Here is a 13,436-nt window from a genome sequence, read left to right on the forward strand (position 1 = left end):
GTAAGTAGCAAAACTATAATTAGTAATAACTGGAAACAAACACTCTCACGTTGACGCAAAGGAGCCTGGGTGGTAATAAACTGTAAACACGGCTTTACCTCGCAAAAGCTATGCTGTGCGTTTCACCGTCGTGGAGAGTAAATGAGATGGCTGGGGTGAGGGTCGAACGTACGCCCTTGAGAAGACGTCACGCGCTGCCCACTGCGACAGGGAAGCACACAGGAATTCTTTTCCCACCATGCCGAACACGACAGGGTGGACTTCTCAGCGGAAGTCAGTCCTGCGTCTAGTTACAGTGCATCGCCCTGGAAGCGGCGTGGACCCGCGTTCGGATGTGCGGGCGGGCAGGGCGCCTGCAGCAGGGTCGCTTCGGCCTCTGGTGGCAGCAGGGGCGGCAACGCATCACGACACAGGATGCGTGCAGCGGAATGCGGCGGTGGTGGTGTAACGGTCAGCATGGTTGCTTCCCAAGCAGTTGATCCGTGTTCGATTCCCGGCCACCGCAAGAGGGCTGTCGTTTTTGCGTAGCGCAATAGTGTGTGTTCAACACCATGCGATCCTCGAAATTGCCAAGTGTCGCTGCACAAGTAGTATCTGCTCGTCTCTCGCCTCGTTGCAGCTAAGTGGGCGGCCCCTTCATCGTGTGTCGACTTGGCCCGACTTTGCTCGACTGCCGCTCGCTGCCGCTCGGCGGCAGGGCCAATATGACAGAAGCAGTACGACAATCGGCTGCGAGAAACACGCTAATCAAGACTACCTTTCCTTTCCAATTCGAAAAGCTAAATTTTCATTTACAAATTTCGGAATTCTCACTGCTCCCCTACAGTGTTATCTACGATATTTGGGAAATTATCTGTGGGTTCGTACGGTTCTGTTACTGCCAAAGTCGTTCCTGCACTTTACGTTCGCTCTTTTTGCAAAGAACCTCTTTAAATTTTGGATCCTATGTTCGTTAACGTAATTTAAATTGCTGTGGGAGGCATCATAGCACATCAACACTGTAACACAAAAGGGGGAGAGTGGGGGTGAAAGGGGAAAGGTCCAATAGCACGCAGAGATCCCGCCTATCACCCATGTAATCACTAACCACGCCCACCTCTGCTTAACTTCATTAATCGAAAGGGAGCCGGCCGTTGGCTACCCCTGAGCGAAACCTTCAGACTTGTAGCTCGATGTGCAGATCATTTGGAATCTACGTGGCAGAGTCTCGCGGGAGACTGCATTTCCTATTGGCGGAGAAAGTGGGATGGCCTGTGGAGGGATCGAACCCATGACCTCCTCGTTACCAGCACGACGCTATACCCCAAAGGGCTAACGAGCCACGCAACACTGTCGCATCAGCAGTCCAAAACCGCAAAATCATCTCCTCTTCCTTAAAAACGGCCCCGCCAATCACGTGAGCATGTATCTCTTTTCCTTGACTTTCTCTCACCTTATACTTGGAACCCAGAGCAGCAACACCACGAAGACGAAAAACGGCCCTGAGAAGATTTCTCATCTCAGCCTGGAAAATTGACGTTCCGCTACCAGTAATCGAACCCTGGCCTCCTGTGTGAAAGCCAGGTATCCTAGCCACTAGACCATACCGGACATACCTCAAGTATCAGCTACGTGTGAATGGGTCCAGAAATATTTCTCCTCCACGAACTTTACGGCCGAATCTGGCGACAACGCTGAACTCTGTCCGCCACCACGATCCCGCTTACTCACTCCCAAAGCGCCCAAGTCATACTACACAAACATCGCTTTCAGTCTCAAGTGTAAGTAGCAAAACTATAATTAGTAATAACTGGAAACAAACACTCTCACGTTGACGCAAAGGAGCCTGGGTGGTAATAAACTGTAAACACGGCTTTACCTCGCAAAAGCTATGCTGTGCGTTTCACCGTCGTGGAGAGTAAATGAGATGGCTGGGGTGAGGGTCGAACGTACGCCCTTGAGAAGACGTCACGCGCTGCCCACTGCGACAGGGAAGCACACAGGAATTCTTTTCCCACCATGCCGAACACGACAGGGTGGACTTCTCAGCGGAAGTCAGTCCTGCGTCTAGTTACAGTGCATCGCCCTGGAAGCGGCGTGGACCCGCGTTCGGATGTGCGGGCGGGCAGGGCGCCTGCAGCAGGGTCGCTTCGGCCTCTGGTGGCAGCAGGGGCGGCAACGCATCACGACACAGGATGCGTGCAGCGGAATGCGGCGGTGGTGGTGTAACGGTCAGCATGGTTGCTTCCCAAGCAGTTGATCCGTGTTCGATTCCCGGCCACCGCAAGAGGGCTGTCGTTTTTGCGTAGCGCAATAGTGTGTGTTCAACACCATGCGATCCTCGAAATTGCCAAGTGTCGCTGCACAAGTAGTATCTGCTCGTCTCTCGCCTCGTTGCAGCTAAGTGGGCGGCCCCTTCATCGTGTGTCGACTTGGCCCGACTTTGCTCGACTGCCGCTCGCTGCCGCTCGGCGGCAGGGCCAATATGACAGAAGCAGTACGACAATCGGCTGCGAGAAACACGCTAATCAAGACTACCTTTCCTTTCCAATTCGAAAAGCTAAATTTTCATTTACAAATTTCGGAATTCTCACTGCTCCCCTACAGTGTTATCTACGATATTTGGGAAATTATCTGTGGGTTCGTACGGTTCTGTTACTGCCAAAGTCGTTCCTGCACTTTACGTTCGCTCTTTTTGCAAAGAACCTCTTTAAATTTTGGATCCTATGTTCGTTAACGTAATTTAAATTGCTGTGGGAGGCATCATAGCACATCAACACTGTAACACAAAAGGGGGAGAGTGGGGGTGAAAGGGGAAAGGTCCAATAGCACGCAGAGATCCCGCCTATCACCCATGTAATCACTAACCACGCCCACCTCTGCTTAACTTCATTAATCGAAAGGGAGCCGGCCGTTGGCTACCCCTGAGCGAAACGTTCAGACTTGTAGCTCGATGTGCAGATCATTTGGAATCTACGTGGCAGAGTCTCGCGGGAGACTGCATTTCCTATTGGCGGAGAAAGTGGGATGGCCTGTGGAGGGATCGAACCCATGACCTCCTCGTTACCAGCACGACGCTATACCCCAAAGGGCTAACGAGCCACGCAACACTGTCGCATCAGCAGTCCAAAACCGCAAAATCATCTCCTCTTCCTTAAAAACGGCCCCGCCAATCACGTGAGCATGTATCTCTTTTCCTTGACTTTCTCTCACCTTATACTTGGAACCCAGAGCAGCAACACCACGAAGACGAAAAACGGCCCTGAGAAGATTTCTCATCTCAGCCTGGAAAATTGACGTTCCGCTACCAGTAATCGAACCCTGGCCTCCTGTGTGAAAGCCAGGTATCCTAGCCACTAGACCATACCGGACATACCTCAAGTATCAGCTACGTGTGAATGGGTCCAGAAATATTTCTCCTCCACGAACTTTACGGCCGAATCTGGCGACAACGCTGAACTCTGTCCGCCACCACGATCCCGCTTACTCACTCCCAAAGCGCCCAAGTCATACTACACAAACATCGCTTTCAGTCTCAAGTGTAAGTAGCAAAACTATAATTAGTAATAACTGGAAACAAACACTCTCACGTTGACGCAAAGGAGCCTGGGTGGTAATAAACTGTAAACACGGCTTTACCTCGCAAAAGCTATGCTGTGCGTTTCACCGTCGTGGAGAGTAAATGAGATGGCTGGGGTGAGGGTCGAACGTACGCCCTTGAGAAGACGTCACGCGCTGCCCACTGCGACAGGGAAGCACACAGGAATTCTTTTCCCACCATGCCGAACACGACAGGGTGGACTTCTCAGCGGAAGTCAGTCCTGCGTCTAGTTACAGTGCATCGCCCTGGAAGCGGCGTGGACCCGCGTTCGGATGTGCGGGCGGGCAGGGCGCCTGCAGCAGGGTCGCTTCGGCCTCTGGTGGCAGCAGGGGCGGCAACGCATCACGACACAGGATGCGTGCAGCGGAATGCGGCGGTGGTGGTGTAACGGTCAGCATGGTTGCTTCCCAAGCAGTTGATCCGTGTTCGATTCCCGGCCACCGCAAGAGGGCTGTCGTTTTTGCGTAGCGCAATAGTGTGTGTTCAACACCATGCGATCCTCGAAATTGCCAAGTGTCGCTGCACAAGTAGTATCTGCTCGTCTCTCGCCTCGTTGCAGCTAAGTGGGCGGCCCCTTCATCGTGTGTCGACTTGGCCCGACTTTGCTCGACTGCCGCTCGCTGCCGCTCGGCGGCAGGGCCAATATGACAGAAGCAGTACGACAATCGGCTGCGAGAAACACGCTAATCAAGACTACCTTTCCTTTCCAATTCGAAAAGCTAAATTTTCATTTACAAATTTCGGAATTCTCACTGCTCCCCTACAGTGTTATCTACGATATTTGGGAAATTATCTGTGGGTTCGTACGGTTCTGTTACTGCCAAAGTCGTTCCTGCACTTTACGTTCGCTCTTTTTGCAAAGAACCTCTTTAAATTTTGGATCCTATGTTCGTTAACGTAATTTAAATTGCTGTGGGAGGCATCATAGCACATCAACACTGTAACACAAAAGGGGGAGAGTGGGGGTGAAAGGGGAAAGGTCCAATAGCACGCAGAGATCCCGCCTATCACCCATGTAATCACTAACCACGCCCACCTCTGCTTAACTTCATTAATCGAAAGGGAGCCGGCCGTTGGCTACCCCTGAGCGAAACCTTCAGACTTGTAGCTCGATGTGCAGATCATTTGGAATCTACGTGGCAGAGTCTCGCGGGAGACTGCATTTCCTATTGGCGGAGAAAGTGGGATGGCCTGTGGAGGGATCGAACCCATGACCTCCTCGTTACCAGCACGACGCTATACCCCAAAGGGCTAACGAGCCACGCAACACTGTCGCATCAGCAGTCCAAAACCGCAAAATCATCTCCTCTTCCTTAAAAACGGCCCCGCCAATCACGTGAGCATGTATCTCTTTTCCTTGACTTTCTCTCACCTTATACTTGGAACCCAGAGCAGCAACACCACGAAGACGAAAAACGGCCCTGAGAAGATTTCTCATCTCAGCCTGGAAAATTGACGTTCCGCTACCAGTAATCGAACCCTGGCCTCCTGTGTGAAAGCCAGGTATCCTAGCCACTAGACCATACCGGACATACCTCAAGTATCAGCTACGTGTGAATGGGTCCAGAAATATTTCTCCTCCACGAACTTTACGGCCGAATCTGGCGACAACGCTGAACTCTGTCCGCCACCACGATCCCGCTTACTCACTCCCAAAGCGCCCAAGTCATACTACACAAACATCGCTTTCAGTCTCAAGTGTAAGTAGCAAAACTATAATTAGTAATAACTGGAAACAAACACTCTCACGTTGACGCAAAGGAGCCTGGGTGGTAATAAACTGTAAACACGGCTTTACCTCGCAAAAGCTATGCTGTGCGTTTCACCGTCGTGGAGAGTAAATGAGATGGCTGGGGTGAGGGTCGAACGTACGCCCTTGAGAAGACGTCACGCGCTGCCCACTGCGACAGGGAAGCACACAGGAATTCTTTTCCCACCATGCCGAACACGACAGGGTGGACTTCTCAGCGGAAGTCAGTCCTGCGTCTAGTTACAGTGCATCGCCCTGGAAGCGGCGTGGACCCGCGTTCGGATGTGCGGGCGGGCAGGGCGCCTGCAGCAGGGTCGCTTCGGCCTCTGGTGGCAGCAGGGGCGGCAACGCATCACGACACAGGATGCGTGCAGCGGAATGCGGCGGTGGTGGTGTAACGGTCAGCATGGTTGCTTCCCAAGCAGTTGATCCGTGTTCGATTCCCGGCCACCGCAAGAGGGCTGTCGTTTTTGCGTAGCGCAATAGTGTGTGTTCAACACCATGCGATCCTCGAAATTGCCAAGTGTCGCTGCACAAGTAGTATCTGCTCGTCTCTCGCCTCGTTGCAGCTAAGTGGGCGGCCCCTTCATCGTGTGTCGACTTGGCCCGACTTTGCTCGACTGCCGCTCGCTGCCGCTCGGCGGCAGGGCCAATATGACAGAAGCAGTACGACAATCGGCTGCGAGAAACACGCTAATCAAGACTACCTTTCCTTTCCAATTCGAAAAGCTAAATTTTCATTTACAAATTTCGGAATTCTCACTGCTCCCCTACAGTGTTATCTACGATATTTGGGAAATTATCTGTGGGTTCGTACGGTTCTGTTACTGCCAAAGTCGTTCCTGCACTTTACGTTCGCTCTTTTTGCAAAGAACCTCTTTAAATTTTGGATCCTATGTTCGTTAACGTAATTTAAATTGCTGTGGGAGGCATCATAGCACATCAACACTGTAACACAAAAGGGGGAGAGTGGGGGTGAAAGGGGAAAGGTCCAATAGCACGCAGAGATCCCGCCTATCACCCATGTAATCACTAACCACGCCCACCTCTGCTTAACTTCATTAATCGAAAGGGAGCCGGCCGTTGGCTACCCCTGAGCGAAACGTTCAGACTTGTAGCTCGATGTGCAGATCATTTGGAATCTACGTGGCAGAGTCTCGCGGGAGACTGCATTTCCTATTGGCGGAGAAAGTGGGATGGCCTGTGGAGGGATCGAACCCATGACCTCCTCGTTACCAGCACGACGCTATACCCCAAAGGGCTAACGAGCCACGCAACACTGTCGCATCAGCAGTCCAAAACCGCAAAATCATCTCCTCTTCCTTAAAAACGGCCCCGCCAATCACGTGAGCATGTATCTCTTTTCCTTGACTTTCTCTCACCTTATACTTGGAACCCAGAGCAGCAACACCACGAAGACAAAAAACGGCCCTGAGAAGATTTCTCATCTCAGCCTGGAAAATTGACGTTCCGCTACCAGTAATCGAACCCTGGCCTCCTGTGTGAAAGCCAGGTATCCTAGCCACTAGACCATACCGGACATACCTCAAGTATCAGCTACGTGTGAATGGGTCCAGAAATATTTCTCCTCCACGAACTTTACGGCCGAATCTGGCGACAACGCTGAACTCTGTCCGCCACCACGATCCCGCTTACTCACTCCCAAAGCGCCCAAGTCATACTACACAAACATCGCTTTCAGTCTCAAGTGTAAGTAGCAAAACTATAATTAGTAATAACTGCAAACAAACACTCTCACGTTGACGCAAAGGAGCCTGGGTGGTAATAAACTGTAAACACGGCTTTACCTCGCAAAAGCTATGCTGTGCGTTTCACCGTCGTGGAGAGTAAATGAGATGGCTGGGGTGAGGGTCGAACGTACGCCCTTGAGAAGACGTCACGCGCTGCCCACTGCGACAGGGAAGCACACAGGAATTCTTTTCCCACCATGCCGAACACGACAGGGTGGACTTCTCAGCGGAAGTCAGTCCTGCGTCTAGTTACAGTGCATCGCCCTGGAAGCGGCGTGGACCCGCGTTCGGATGTGCGGGCGGGCAGGGCGCCTGCAGCAGGGTCGCTTCGGCCTCTGGTGGCAGCAGGGGCGGCAACGCATCACGACACAGGATGCGTGCAGCGGAATGCGGCGGTGGTGGTGTAACGGTCAGCATGGTTGCTTCCCAAGCAGTTGATCCGTGTTCGATTCCCGGCCACCGCAAGAGGGCTGTCGTTTTTGCGTAGCGCAATAGTGTGTGTTCAACACCATGCGATCCTCGAAATTGCCAAGTGTCGCTGCACAAGTAGTATCTGCTCGTCTCTCGCCTCGTTGCAGCTAAGTGGGCGGCCCCTTCATCGTGTGTCGACTTGGCCCGACTTTGCTCGACTGCCGCTCGCTGCCGCTCGGCGGCAGGGCCAATATGACAGAAGCAGTACGACAATCGGCTGCGAGAAACACGCTAATCAAGACTACCTTTCCTTTCCAATTCGAAAAGCTAAATTTTCATTTACAAATTTCGGAATTCTCACTGCTCCCCTACAGTGTTATCTACGATATTTGGGAAATTATCTGTGGGTTCGTACGGTTCTGTTACTGCCAAAGTCGTTCCTGCACTTTACGTTCGCTCTTTTTGCAAAGAACCTCTTTAAATTTTGGATCCTATGTTCGTTAACGTAATTTAAATTGCTGTGGGAGGCATCATAGCACATCAACACTGTAACACAAAAGGGGGAGAGTGGGGGTGAAAGGGGAAAGGTCCAATAGCACGCAGAGATCCCGCCTATCACCCATGTAATCACTAACCACGCCCACCTCTGCTTAACTTCATTAATCGAAAGGGAGCCGGCCGTTGGCTACCCCTGAGCGAAACGTTCAGACTTGTAGCTCGATGTGCAGATCATTTGGAATCTACGTGGCAGAGTCTCGCGGGAGACTGCATTTCCTATTGGCGGAGAAAGTGGGATGGCCTGTGGAGGGATCGAACCCATGACCTCCTCGTTACCAGCACGACGCTATACCCCAAAGGGCTAACGAGCCACGCAACACTGTCGCATCAGCAGTCCAAAACCGCAAAATCATCTCCTCTTCCTTAAAAACGGCCCCGCCAATCACGTGAGCATGTATCTCTTTTCCTTGACTTTCTCTCACCTTATACTTGGAACCCAGAGCAGCAACACCACGAAGACAAAAAACGGCCCTGAGAAGATTTCTCATCTCAGCCTGGAAAATTGACGTTCCGCTACCAGTAATCGAACCCTGGCCTCCTGTGTGAAAGCCAGGTATCCTAGCCACTAGACCATACCGGACATACCTCAAGTATCAGCTACGTGTGAATGGGTCCAGAAATATTTCTCCTCCACGAACTTTACGGCCGAATCTGGCGACAACGCTGAACTCTGTCCGCCACCACGATCCCGCTTACTCACTCCCAAAGCGCCCAAGTCATACTACACAAACATCGCTTTCAGTCTCAAGTGTAAGTAGCAAAACTATAATTAGTAATAACTGCAAACAAACACTCTCACGTTGACGCAAAGGAGCCTGGGTGGTAATAAACTGTAAACACGGCTTTACCTCGCAAAAGCTATGCTGTGCGTTTCACCGTCGTGGAGAGTAAATGAGATGGCTGGGGTGAGGGTCGAACGTACGCCCTTGAGAAGACGTCACGCGCTGCCCACTGCGACAGGGAAGCACACAGGAATTCTTTTCCCACCATGCCGAACACGACAGGGTGGACTTCTCAGCGGAAGTCAGTCCTGCGTCTAGTTACAGTGCATCGCCCTGGAAGCGGCGTGGACCCGCGTTCGGATGTGCGGGCGGGCAGGGCGCCTGCAGCAGGGTCGCTTCGGCCTCTGGTGGCAGCAGGGGCGGCAACGCATCACGACACAGGATGCGTGCAGCGGAATGCGGCGGTGGTGGTGTAACGGTCAGCATGGTTGCTTCCCAAGCAGTTGATCCGTGTTCGATTCCCGGCCACCGCAAGAGGGCTGTCGTTTTTGCGTAGCGCAATAGTGTGTGTTCAACACCATGCGATCCTCGAAATTGCCAAGTGTCGCTGCACAAGTAGTATCTGCTCGTCTCTCGCCTCGTTGCAGCTAAGTGGGCGGCCCCTTCATCGTGTGTCGACTTGGCCCGACTTTGCTCGACTGCCGCTCGCTGCCGCTCGGCGGCAGGGCCAATATGACAGAAGCAGTACGACAATCGGCTGCGAGAAACACGCTAATCAAGACTACCTTTCCTTTCCAATTCGAAAAGCTAAATTTTCATTTACAAATTTCGGAATTCTCACTGCTCCCCTACAGTGTTATCTACGATATTTGGGAAATTATCTGTGGGTTCGTACGGTTCTGTTACTGCCAAAGTCGTTCCTGCACTTTACGTTCGCTCTTTTTGCAAAGAACCTCTTTAAATTTTGGATCCTATGTTCGTTAACGTAATTTAAATTGCTGTGGGAGGCATCATAGCACATCAACACTGTAACACAAAAGGGGGAGAGTGGGGGTGAAAGGGGAAAGGTCCAATAGCACGCAGAGATCCCGCCTATCACCCATGTAATCACTAACCACGCCCACCTCTGCTTAACTTCATTAATCGAAAGGGAGCCGGCCGTTGGCTACCCCTGAGCGAAACGTTCAGACTTGTAGCTCGATGTGCAGATCATTTGGAATCTACGTGGCAGAGTCTCGCGGGAGACTGCATTTCCTATTGGCGGAGAAAGTGGGATGGCCTGTGGAGGGATCGAACCCATGACCTCCTCGTTACCAGCACGACGCTATACCCCAAAGGGCTAACGAGCCACGCAACACTGTCGCATCAGCAGTCCAAAACCGCAAAATCATCTCCTCTTCCTTAAAAACGGCCCCGCCAATCACGTGAGCATGTATCTCTTTTCCTTGACTTTCTCTCACCTTATACTTGGAACCCAGAGCAGCAACACCACGAAGACGAAAAACGGCCCTGAGAAGATTTCTCATCTCAGCCTGGAAAATTGACGTTCCGCTACCAGTAATCGAACCCTGGCCTCCTGTGTGAAAGCCAGGTATCCTAGCCACTAGACCATACCGGACATACCTCAAGTATCAGCTACGTGTGAATGGGTCCAGAAATATTTCTCCTCCACGAACTTTACGGCCGAATCTGGCGACAACGCTGAACTCTGTCCGCCACCACGATCCCGCTTACTCACTCCCAAAGCGCCCAAGTCATACTACACAAACATCGCTTTCAGTCTCAAGTGTAAGTAGCAAAACTATAATTAGTAATAACTGCAAACAAACACTCTCACGTTGACGCAAAGGAGCCTGGGTGGTAATAAACTGTAAACACGGCTTTACCTCGCAAAAGCTATGCTGTGCGTTTCACCGTCGTGGAGAGTAAATGAGATGGCTGGGGTGAGGGTCGAACGTACGCCCTTGAGAAGACGTCACGCGCTGCCCACTGCGACAGGGAAGCACACAGGAATTCTTTTCCCACCATGCCGAACACGACAGGGTGGACTTCTCAGCGGAAGTCAGTCCTGCGTCTAGTTACAGTGCATCGCCCTGGAAGCGGCGTGGACCCGCGTTCGGATGTGCGGGCGGGCAGGGCGCCTGCAGCAGGGTCGCTTCGGCCTCTGGTGGCAGCAGGGGCGGCAACGCATCACGACACAGGATGCGTGCAGCGGAATGCGGCGGTGGTGGTGTAACGGTCAGCATGGTTGCTTCCCAAGCAGTTGATCCGTGTTCGATTCCCGGCCACCGCAAGAGGGCTGTCGTTTTTGCGTAGCGCAATAGTGTGTGTTCAACACCATGCGATCCTCGAAATTGCCAAGTGTCGCTGCACAAGTAGTATCTGCTCGTCTCTCGCCTCGTTGCAGCTAAGTGGGCGGCCCCTTCATCGTGTGTCGACTTGGCCCGACTTTGCTCGACTGCCGCTCGCTGCCGCTCGGCGGCAGGGCCAATATGACAGAAGCAGTACGACAATCGGCTGCGAGAAACACGCTAATCAAGACTACCTTTCCTTTCCAATTCGAAAAGCTAAATTTTCATTTACAAATTTCGGAATTCTCACTGCTCCCCTACAGTGTTATCTACGATATTTGGGAAATTATCTGTGGGTTCGTACGGTTCTGTTACTGCCAAAGTCGTTCCTGCACTTTACGTTCGCTCTTTTTGCAAAGAACCTCTTTAAATTTTGGATCCTATGTTCGTTAACGTAATTTAAATTGCTGTGGGAGGCATCATAGCACATCAACACTGTAACACAAAAGGGGGAGAGTGGGGGTGAAAGGGGAAAGGTCCAATAGCACGCAGAGATCCCGCCTATCACCCATGTAATCACTAACCACGCCCACCTCTGCTTAACTTCATTAATCGAAAGGGAGCCGGCCGTTGGCTACCCCTGAGCGAAACGTTCAGACTTGTAGCTCGATGTGCAGATCATTTGGAATCTACGTGGCAGAGTCTCGCGGGAGACTGCATTTCCTATTGGCGGAGAAAGTGGGATGGCCTGTGGAGGGATCGAACCCATGACCTTCTCGTTACCAGCACGACGCTATACCCCAAAGGGCTAACGAGCCACGCAACACTGTCGCATCAGCAGTCCAAAACCGCAAAATCATCTCCTCTTCCTTAAAAACGGCCCCGCCAATCACGTGAGCATGTATCTCTTTTCCTTGACTTTCTCTCACCTTATACTTGGAACCCAGAGCAGCAACACCACGAAGACGAAAAACGGCCCTGAGAAGATTTCTCATCTCAGCCTGGAAAATTGACGTTCCGCTACCAGTAATCGAACCCTGGCCTCCTGTGTGAAAGCCAGGTATCCTAGCCACTAGACCATACCGGACATACCTCAAGTATCAGCTACGTGTGAATGGGTCCAGAAATATTTCTCCTCCACGAACTTTACGGCCGAATCTGGCGACAACGCTGAACTCTGTCCGCCACCACGATCCCGCTTACTCACTCCCAAAGCGCCCAAGTCATACTACACAAACATCGCTTTCAGTCTCAAGTGTAAGTAGCAAAACTATAATTAGTAATAACTGGAAACAAACACTCTCACGTTGACGCAAAGGAGCCTGGGTGGTAATAAACTGTAAACACGGCTTTACCTCGCAAAAGCTATGCTGTGCGTTTCACCGTCGTGGAGAGTAAATGAGATGGCTGGGGTGAGGGTCGAACGTACGCCCTTGAGAAGACGTCACGCGCTGCCCACTGCGACAGGGAAGCACACAGGAATTCTTTTCCCACCATGCCGAACACGACAGGGTGGACTTCTCAGCGGAAGTCAGTCCTGCGTCTAGTTACAGTGCATCGCCCTGGAAGCGGCGTGGACCCGCGTTCGGATGTGCCGGCGGGCAGGGCGCCTGCAGCAGGGTCGCTTCGGCCTCTGGTGGCAGCAGGGGCGGCAACGCATCGCGACACAGGATGCGTGCAGCGGAATGCGGCGGTGGTGGTGTAACGGTCAGCATGGTTGCTTCCCAAGCAGTTGATCCGGGTTCGATTCCCGGCCACCGCAAGAGGGCTGTCGTTTTTGCGTAGCGCAATAGTGTGTGTTCAACACCATGCGATCCTCGAAATTGCCAAGTGTCGCTGCACAAGTAGTATCTGCTCGTCTCTCGCCTCGTTGCAGCTAAGTGGGCGGCCCCTTCATCGTGTGTCGACTTGGCCCGACTTTGCTCGACTGCCGCTCGCTGCCGCTCGGCGGCAGGGCCAATATGACAGAAGCAGTACGACAATCGGCTGCGAGAAACACGCTAATCAAGACTACCTTTCCTTTCCAATTCGAAAAGCTAAATTTTCATTTACAAATTTCGGAATTCTCACTGCTCCCCTACAGTGTTATCTACGATATTTGGGAAATTATCTGTGGGTTCGTACGGTTCTGTTACTGCCAAAGTCGTTCCTGCACTTTACGTTCGCTCTTTTTGCAAAGAACCTCTTTAAATTTTGGATCCTATGTTCGTTAACGTAATTTAAATTGCTGTGGGAGGCATCATAGCACATCAACACTGTAACACAAAAGGGGGAGAGTGGGGGTGAAAGGGGAAAGGTCCAATAGCACGCAGAGATCCCGCCTATCACCCATGTAATCACTAACCACGCCCACCTCTGCTTAACTTCATTAAT

The 13,436-nt window shown here is 52.0% G+C and overlaps 8 non-coding genes across 8 annotated transcripts; all 8 read left to right on the forward strand.

Annotated features, from left to right (window-relative positions):
• Positions 1-433: 433 nt before the first annotated feature.
• Positions 434-505, forward strand: Trnag-ccc (transfer RNA glycine (anticodon CCC)). The gene has a single exon. It is a non-coding gene; the product is annotated as a tRNA-Gly (tRNA).
• A 1,688-nt stretch (positions 506-2,193) lies between these two features.
• Trnag-ccc (transfer RNA glycine (anticodon CCC)) lies at positions 2,194-2,265 on the forward strand. The gene has a single exon. It is a non-coding gene; the product is annotated as a tRNA-Gly (tRNA).
• A 1,688-nt stretch (positions 2,266-3,953) lies between these two features.
• Trnag-ccc (transfer RNA glycine (anticodon CCC)) lies at positions 3,954-4,025 on the forward strand. The gene has a single exon. It is a non-coding gene; the product is annotated as a tRNA-Gly (tRNA).
• A 1,688-nt stretch (positions 4,026-5,713) lies between these two features.
• Trnag-ccc (transfer RNA glycine (anticodon CCC)) lies at positions 5,714-5,785 on the forward strand. Its single transcript has one exon. It is a non-coding gene; the product is annotated as a tRNA-Gly (tRNA).
• Positions 5,786-7,473: 1,688 nt separating this feature from the next.
• Trnag-ccc (transfer RNA glycine (anticodon CCC)) lies at positions 7,474-7,545 on the forward strand. Its single transcript has one exon. It is a non-coding gene; the product is annotated as a tRNA-Gly (tRNA).
• Positions 7,546-9,233: 1,688 nt separating this feature from the next.
• Trnag-ccc (transfer RNA glycine (anticodon CCC)) lies at positions 9,234-9,305 on the forward strand. Its single transcript has one exon. It is a non-coding gene; the product is annotated as a tRNA-Gly (tRNA).
• Positions 9,306-10,993: 1,688 nt separating this feature from the next.
• Positions 10,994-11,065, forward strand: Trnag-ccc (transfer RNA glycine (anticodon CCC)). The gene has a single exon. It is a non-coding gene; the product is annotated as a tRNA-Gly (tRNA).
• Positions 11,066-12,753: 1,688 nt separating this feature from the next.
• Positions 12,754-12,825, forward strand: Trnag-ccc (transfer RNA glycine (anticodon CCC)). The gene has a single exon. It is a non-coding gene; the product is annotated as a tRNA-Gly (tRNA).
• The last annotated feature ends 611 nt before the right edge of the window (positions 12,826-13,436 follow it).

Source organism: Schistocerca gregaria, chromosome 8 (genome assembly GCF_023897955.1).
Source record: "Schistocerca gregaria isolate iqSchGreg1 chromosome 8, iqSchGreg1.2, whole genome shotgun sequence".
In the NCBI taxonomy this organism is placed as follows: domain Eukaryota; kingdom Metazoa; phylum Arthropoda; class Insecta; order Orthoptera; family Acrididae; genus Schistocerca; species Schistocerca gregaria.